Source organism: Rutidosis leptorrhynchoides, chromosome 4, assembly GCF_046630445.1.
Source record: "Rutidosis leptorrhynchoides isolate AG116_Rl617_1_P2 chromosome 4, CSIRO_AGI_Rlap_v1, whole genome shotgun sequence".
Lineage (NCBI taxonomy): Eukaryota > Viridiplantae > Streptophyta > Magnoliopsida > Asterales > Asteraceae > Rutidosis > Rutidosis leptorrhynchoides.
Window position 1 is genome coordinate 29,553,920 of NC_092336.1, and position 8,356 is coordinate 29,562,275.

The following is an 8,356-nucleotide window of genomic DNA, read 5'->3' on the forward strand; positions in this document are numbered from 1 at the left end:
TCAATGAGTGGTTTTCTAGTAGTGTCGACCCCGTCTCGCGTCTTTTTTAACCTTGAATATAGCCATACACGTATCAAAACAACTACATAATACTTTATACACAATTAAACTCTAATGGGTCGAGTCCATCTATAAAGCTGGGCCAAGTTTCAGTTACTCTGGGTGATGTCGAAATAGACGTTAAAAAATATATGTTCTAATATCCGATACTCCGTTGTTGTAAAAAAATATGATTACTCGTTATTAAGAACAGTCTGTTCTGATTTTCTAAAATTCGTTTGGTTAATTGGTCAACGTCAGTTAATGGGTCAAAATAGAATTTGTTGATCAATGTCCGTCAAAGTCAAAATTGGGCAACATTTATAATGAATTTAAACTACAAATTTATAGTTTTTGAATAAATGAATGATGTTAGACAATCACGTTAAAGTTTATTCTATATTTACACGTATACTTTTGAAATTTATTATTTAAATTTACAAAGAATACAATTCGATTAATCTTCGATTATTCTCCGAATTTCCGATTACTCCTTACAAAATCTCGACTGATTAATATCACAATAACGAATTTTGCAACGTTGCGATACTCATGTTAAGATAAAAATGAATAACGGTACCTACTACCTACTGATTTTGTACTGAATATGATACCACTGGCGAATCCAACATGAAAATTCAATGGGACTTCAAAAAATATTTCAAATCTAATTATATTTTAAAGGTACTTTAGTGATTGTTTACGTAAAGAAAAACCATAAAATTTAGAAATATATAGAGTTCAATAGCTAAATTTAGTGTTGCCCTATAAAATTTGAAGTATATATTGTTTAAAAACTTTTACGGTAGTCACTGGAGTCATAGGACCCCACTTCAAAACGTGTAACTCGCCAGTGCGGCCACGTCCTTTAGTTCGACGTTCGAGAACCTATTGTAGAAGAACTATGGACCTTAGATCAAACGTATTAACCTAGATTAACGGCGAAAATGATAACTAGGGCGAGTCGAATACTTAATTAACTATCGGGATCAATCTCACCAACAAATAGTTGATATAATCGATGCCTAGAGCCTTGTATTCGGTTGGGGATTGGTCTGGGACGATAAACACAGAGTGATACGACGGCTAAAGGGTTTGTGGTGTGTAACCTTACAATGAACCACAAAACCCGTATATATATATATATATATCTTCAGTGACCATCGGCCGGTGGTCTGAGACCTACGGCCGATGGTGAGAGTCCCTCGACCGATGGTCCCTACCATCGGTCGATGGTCTGAGCAGCCAACCAACTGCTCTTAACCATTTCACGACATTATACTAAGCAATTCAAATACAAAGTATTAATGACGATGTTCATACATGACGGGAATACGAATTACAAAACTAATAGAACTTATTACATAATAGAACTCGGGATTATGCACCAACAAACTCCCCCTAAGACCTAGTTCTATTTCAAAAATCTTCAGTCATCATTTACTTCATCGTCCTATTCGTATTTCGCCCTTCAAAATTATCAATCTCCTTCATCCTAACAACATCCTCGTTGTTAGAATCACTATCAGCAGCATCTTCATCTTCAATTTCATCATCAACATCATCATCTTCATCTTCATCTTCTTCACGCTCACTTGCAGTATCACTATCATCTTCATCTCCTCCTTTATTCGAATCTTGATCTTGTTATACCTTCTTTTCCTTGCTTTTCGCCTTAACCACATTCATTAAATGAATATAACTAGACCTTAACGTCATTAACGGATGTATCGGCTTCGAAACAAGCAAATCCCTCTTATAAGCCTCTCTTAAAACAACCGTATGCGTACGCAATTTACTCGAAACATAAAAAATCCCGGGGTGTTGTAGCAACGCCCTCTTAAACCTAGATTGAACACCCAAATATTCCCCAAGAAACAACAAATTATCCTTTTCCGTCTTCTTCGGTATCAACAAATTCAGAACCTCATTTTCGAAAAAAATGTGTTCTTCAGAATCTAGGGTTAGGGTTTCAGGTGTCAATTTGATATGAGGGTGGATTCGTAAACCACCAGATGGAAAGAATTCTTCAAAAATTGAAGGATATTTTCGGATGAATTCAATAGGGCGAGCGGAAGATGGTATACATAATGAAGATTTGTTGTCGGAGATGATTGAAATTGGGAGAGATTTTGATGGTTCTGAGTTGATAATGAGGTTTTTGATGTTGATCATTGGTTTGAGATCTCGTTCCTTTTCGACGGCGTGGTCTAGTGCACGATCTCGAACCCAGTTGATGTCGTTGAAAGTGTGGTAACGGCGCCGGCTAGGTCGTCGGAGATACTCCCGTACCAACTGCCGCTTCAACGTTTCACCCGAATCAACCAACATTGCAATTTTCAACAACTTTAACAAAAAATCGCACGAAACACAACCTTTCTCTAACGGTAACAACCAAACAATTATGTCAACTACAGACCGAGCTTTCACGATATCACCACTGTGCACAATCCCCTTGTTTAAACCCGGCAATCATCTTAAAGCAAAAGCCTTTAACGCCTCGCCAATAACTTCATTACATACAAAACCTTTACTTTTAATGCTTACAAGAACTTGTTTATATAAACCGATTTCCAGCTCAGCTAAATCCTCAACCCACCAATCTTTTGGAACCATTCGGCTTCTAATCGCTCCATTTACCTCATCTGTAATTTCGTTTTCTTCATGCAGTTTTTTACGGTTGTAAGTATAAGACCAGTCAACTTTCAAGACATCAACCGATGCTTTTGAAGCTATGGAGTTAATGCAAAGGTTGACTAGCTTTGGTTCTTCAGATAAAGAGTGCATATATTTTGTACTCTGAAGGACAATAATTGAATCTTTCCAGCTTTTGAAGATACTCGAGTTGAGGAAAACGCTGATTTTGTAAACGAGATTTCCCTTATCGATCGTTTCATACATTTCGAGGTAGTCAGCAGCGTAATATGTTGAGACAACATTGTAAGCATTTAAGGTTACTGTCGTACTGTAACAGAACTTAGCACATATTTCAAACGCTGAAGAACCACCGGGGATTTCATGGATGTCAACCTCTTCGTTTGTGCTTCCGACTAGTTTTTGTAAACGGCCACTTTTCGACAAAAGTGGAAACTTGTGTAGATAGAACTTAGAATCTCCTACATTGATGACGACATCCGTTGCCAACTCAGAATTTACAATCCAGACATTGTTGTCATCAGTCTGAAATGAATCAGGTTTGGATCCAAGTTTCATAAACTTCATCTTCAAACACCTTCTAACTTTCCACTTAATTAATCAACTTGAAAACACACTAATCATATCCCAAAATAACTTGAAATAAGGTCCAACTTTTGTGTTGTAAAAAGTGAAAGAAGAAATAAGATCTTAGAAATGGGTATGAATATATAGTTGTTTTGAAAGAATCTTGACACAACTATGTTTGTGTGTGAAAAGATATACTACTATTAAGTTTTATAGAGAGACTGAAATAAATGATATAATTAAATATATTAATATTAATAAATATATATATATTTGTGAAGGTGATGAATGAAGACGGTGTATCCTGGTTAAGCGGCAAAGCCCACGGTGCATGGTCAGCTCAGGAGACAAAGCCAACAGTAATTCACACTCTTCCACACTTGTTTATTCTTTCTTTCTTTCACACAAAACTCAAATCAGACTCAACCATATTTATTTCAAATTAAAAATAAATTAAAATAAAATCTTCAAGTTTCAACTTCAGATTGAAATAAAACCCCAACACACATGATGATAAGAAATCATTGAAAGGTTTATAGCGGTTGAGGGTAGTCACCTACTTATCACTGAATATGTACTGAGAAATTGTTGTTCAGAAACTCAACAGACGGTTGAGGTCTCCCCTACTACGATTTATACTCGGTAGCAAAAGGATAATTTTGTGAGTCCCCAAGGTGAGCATACTTTGTCTAGGATGCATACTTGTTTCTATTTACCTTTATTACTTGGACCGAAATCCAACAACGTACATATCGGATACCCAAAGGGAGGTGTTTTCTCTTGAAGGGTTAAGAAGTGCAGTCTTGCATCACAGACACAGAATGATTTGTATATTGCAATGTCATCGGGTTCTAGATTTCAATATCAGAAGATTGGTTTTCTGTGCAGTTACTATAAAGTCAAAGATAGTGGTGCATCATCATCATGTATAGTTGTATTCACTTATTTATTTTGTTTGTTTTATTTATGGAGAAAAGGCAACATCAGAAAAATTCAAAAAAAAAATAAAAAATTGCAAGTTATGGTTTGTTTATGTTTATTCATTTAAAGTTGTAAATAATTTGATGCGTCACCCAGCTGCAAGAGAATCATGGATCAAGAATTGAACAAAGCTTCAAAGATTCCTCGGTTTTCTACATCTGCGACAACATATATTCCAATCGGAGACTTATTATGAACACTTTAGTTATCTACATCCGAGGGGGAGAATTTATCAGATCATCAGATATAGAGAACTTAAATCATTCAGTTCACATCTCAATTAGTGAATTTCACATCTTTTGTCTGTGGTATGGGATTATGCCTATTGACCAGGATAGAGGGAATATCTTCTGGAGGATATCTTAGCGTTCCATCACTCAAATATATATATCACTACCATCCATCCAACATTATACATCATACAATTTCCGTTTAAGTATGGGGTTTATAGCGGCCGGTATGCGTCTTTTCAAAGTATGCAATAAATTTGAGATTCACAAGGTTATCTGAAACTAAAAGTGTAAGTTTAAGGTAGAAGCTCATGGCTGACAGGGTTGCTAGAAACATCGTGAGATGGTTCTATTCAATCAAATTGAAAGTACATTGATGTGATAAGAGGACAGCATCAATATGTTGTGCTCAATTTTTCTACCTGAAACATCGTGCGATCTCAAATGAGGACTGACTTCGTGATCAAAGTCTAATATTGAAAAGTGTTAAGGTAATTAATATAACATGATCATCGAAGTCTAGGGTGAAAGTTGATAAATGTTTACTGATATATTAGAAAGTTGTTCTGTATATGCTTTATCAAATAAGTTAATGAATGAACTGTGAATAACTTGTCAATATAGTTCAGTTCTGATCCCCGAATCAAAAGATTTAATCAATTTGATATATCAACTCACAAAAAGATGTGCTATACTCCTTGAAGTGTGATTCATGATAAGCAGTTTTTCTTGTTCTTATGTCGATAACATCATGCATTTGTTAATGTTAATGTTGAATGAAACTGATGTTAGAAGTTAATTCACTACAGATATAAAAGGTTAAATGTTACTGATTACATCTGTTATAATATTGCTAATCATGACACACTGGGTCTTGTACAGTTATTTGCTTTGTGTTTTTGCATGTGCATGCATATCTGAAATTGTTTGCATTCATAAGATTAGTTGCATGAGCATTTCTGTTTATGGTTTAAGCCAAACAACTCAGTTCTCGAAAAGGTCTACTGTGAAAGGATCCTATGTTTTTCGTTAAATTTGATTAAAGTGTTTGGAGCTTAAAGGAACAAAGCGTGTTTGACTTATACTGTGGAGATCAGTCCCAGGGGGAGTAAATGTGATAAAAGAAGTATAGTTTGAATATGAAAAGGGTTAAGTTTTAAAGTTTTTCAAAAGCCCAGACCACCGGCCGACTGTAATTACATCCGGCTGATGGACAAAGACACTCGACCGAGTGTCAAGACCCTCGGGCCGAAGGATTAGACCATCGGCCGATGGTCTCTGACAGGGTATAAAAGGACCCAGAGTTAAACGGGTCAGTCACCTTGTGCAAGTTTGATTGATTTTACCCTAGTTTTTCAAGTTAAGTGAAAGGAGTTTTGGTCCGTGTGAATTGTACATCTTTTTATCGTGATTCCAGTGCCATAATCGAGGTAATCTAATTCGTTTCCATTTGTTCTGAATCGTTTAATTTGTGTTCGAAGGTTAACATGCCAATCGAGTGATTTTTGTTAACTATCTGTTGAAATTGATGATTTATATATGTTAATCGGCCTCTTTAGCTGCTATTGTGACCAAAATCCAAACCAGAAACCACAGATTGGTTGAATTGGGGTTTTTAATCAAACAGATCTGATGAACTACCTCCTGCCGATGGTCTCTGACCATCGACCGATGGTGTCTCACACTCGGCCGGATGACACCTCACTCGGCCTTAGGTCCTAAATTGATCAGTTTGTAGATGTGCTTTAGACCAACTGCCGTAGGTCTAGACCATCGGACTGATGGTTCAGTCCCTCGACCGATGGTTACTTGATTGAACCGATGGTCGATTTTTATGTTATATTTGAATGAATTCTTTTGGTCTCTGGTAATTTCTGTTGTGTTTATTTAATGCTAGTGCTTGTAGTCTGTATTAGGATGTCAGGTGGATCCTTTGTTGGGCAATGGATATTTAACATTGACCGTAGGAGAATTCTAGCTAGTGGACGACCCATCTTAGTGGAACAAAAGGTCATTGCTACTCGACAGACCTATAGTCTTTGGGAACAAATTGGATGTCAAGCATTTTTAGATATTGGAGATTACTTTTGTCCTGATTTGTTGTGGGAATTTTATGCCAATGTTGCCTTAGAAGATGGGAAGAAGAAGTTTGTGCACTCAGGTCTATTTGACCATCAGTTTAAGTGGACTATGGAGGAATTTTCAAACCTATTGAATGTCCCGCACACTGGGGTTAAAATTTTGTATCCTAGCAAAGATATACGAAAGATTCCCAACAGATTCAGACTATCTGACATATTTGCAAGGTTATGCAGGCCAGGGAAAGTAGTTAATGCAGGTAGGGTAGAAATTAGTGATGACGAGGTATCACAACAACATGAGATACACTTGAGAATCATCAAAGGGAATGTGACCTTTAGGAAAGAAGGAGATAATTTGTTGTCTGGTACTGAAGCTATGCTTTTGTATTGCCTGCTAGAAGGTATTCAAGTGAATATGGGCCATTTTATCATTCATGTGATGAAAGATCTTCTTGAGATGGAAGAACCATTTCCATACGCAGCTTTACTATATACCTTGTTTGAGGAACTTGGTGTAATTCAACATGAGGAAAAGCTAGTGCCAGAGGATTCCATTATGGAATGAATGATTCTGAATTTATGTTCATGTGTTTGTTAGTTTCAGCATGTTATGTAATTTGATAATGCTAGCTTGTTAGCATTAATACACTATTCTATGTCTATATTAATTCTACTTCGGACATGTAATCGTGTAACTGAGATCCTGATCTATTAGTCTTTATAATGTAATATCTTCTGTGATGATCATACTGTAATATTGTCTTTATGATGCTGATTTGAATTGTGTTTGCAGTTATTTTCATAATGTCAGGTGTTCAAGCTGATCCAGAAAACATTGCACATGAATCCGATACTGAGTCATCGGGAGGTCCGTTTTCTATTGATCTTCCAGGATTGAAAGCTAACAGTGGCTCTAATCTCACTGCATGTTTAAATGAGAAAGGTCCTAATGCTGGTAAGTACAAGGGGATAATTGAGTTTCTGAAACGTTCAAGAGTATTTGCAGCTATCTCTATGCCCTGTACAGCATATTACTCACATCAGAGAGAGGTCTGGGAACGTGCAAGAGTTGAGACTGTAGATGACAGGAAGGTAATTATAAGTACTGTTTGAGGTCAGGAGATTCAGATTTCTGAAGATACAATTTGAAACACTTTCTTGTTTGAGGATGATGAGAATATGCCGAAGAAGTTGTCAAAGATAAAGATTACTGGATGTGTGTTAAGATGCAAGTATTCTGGTGATATTACGAGAGCAACGATTAAAAGAAGTGGATTCACACCACCGTATAGATATTTGTCACTTGTTGTACTGATGTGTTTAAGTCCGTTGCAAGGAGGGTTTGATGAACTGAGTGAAATCTATCAAGGAATGTTTGCTTCTTTAGTCTTAAAAGCTGATTTTAATTTCTCCGGGGTCATCTTTGATCTACTGGTGGAGAATGTGACAAGCAAGTTATATTTGATCTATCCAAGGTTCTTACAAATTATGATCAACCAGCAAACTGTTGATTTGCCAAGATTGAGGAAAGATGCCATTGATTTGAAATATATGACAGATCTTACGTTCAACCGATTGAATCAGAAGAAAAGTGCTAGTGATGGCAAGCTGGTGTGTCATCTTGCTCGAGAGGATTATCTGTGTCCACCAGGAAAGAAGTGGAGAAACGAAAACAGTTTATCTAATCGAGAGCCTAATTTTGAGGTAGCTAACAGTGATGAAGAAGTTGATCAACCTGTGAATACTCAAGCTGCAGGTGGTTCAGGTGCAGAAGGTTTAGTTGATGAGATTGGTGATATTAAT

The 8,356-nt window shown here is 36.5% G+C and overlaps 1 pseudogene; it reads right to left on the reverse strand.

Moving 5' to 3' along the window:
- Nucleotides 1–1,491: 1,491 nt before the first annotated feature.
- LOC139840527 (phototropic-responsive NPH3 family protein NPY2-like) lies at nucleotides 1,492–3,325 on the reverse strand (annotated as a pseudogene).
- Nucleotides 3,326–8,356: the final 5,031 nt, after the last annotated feature.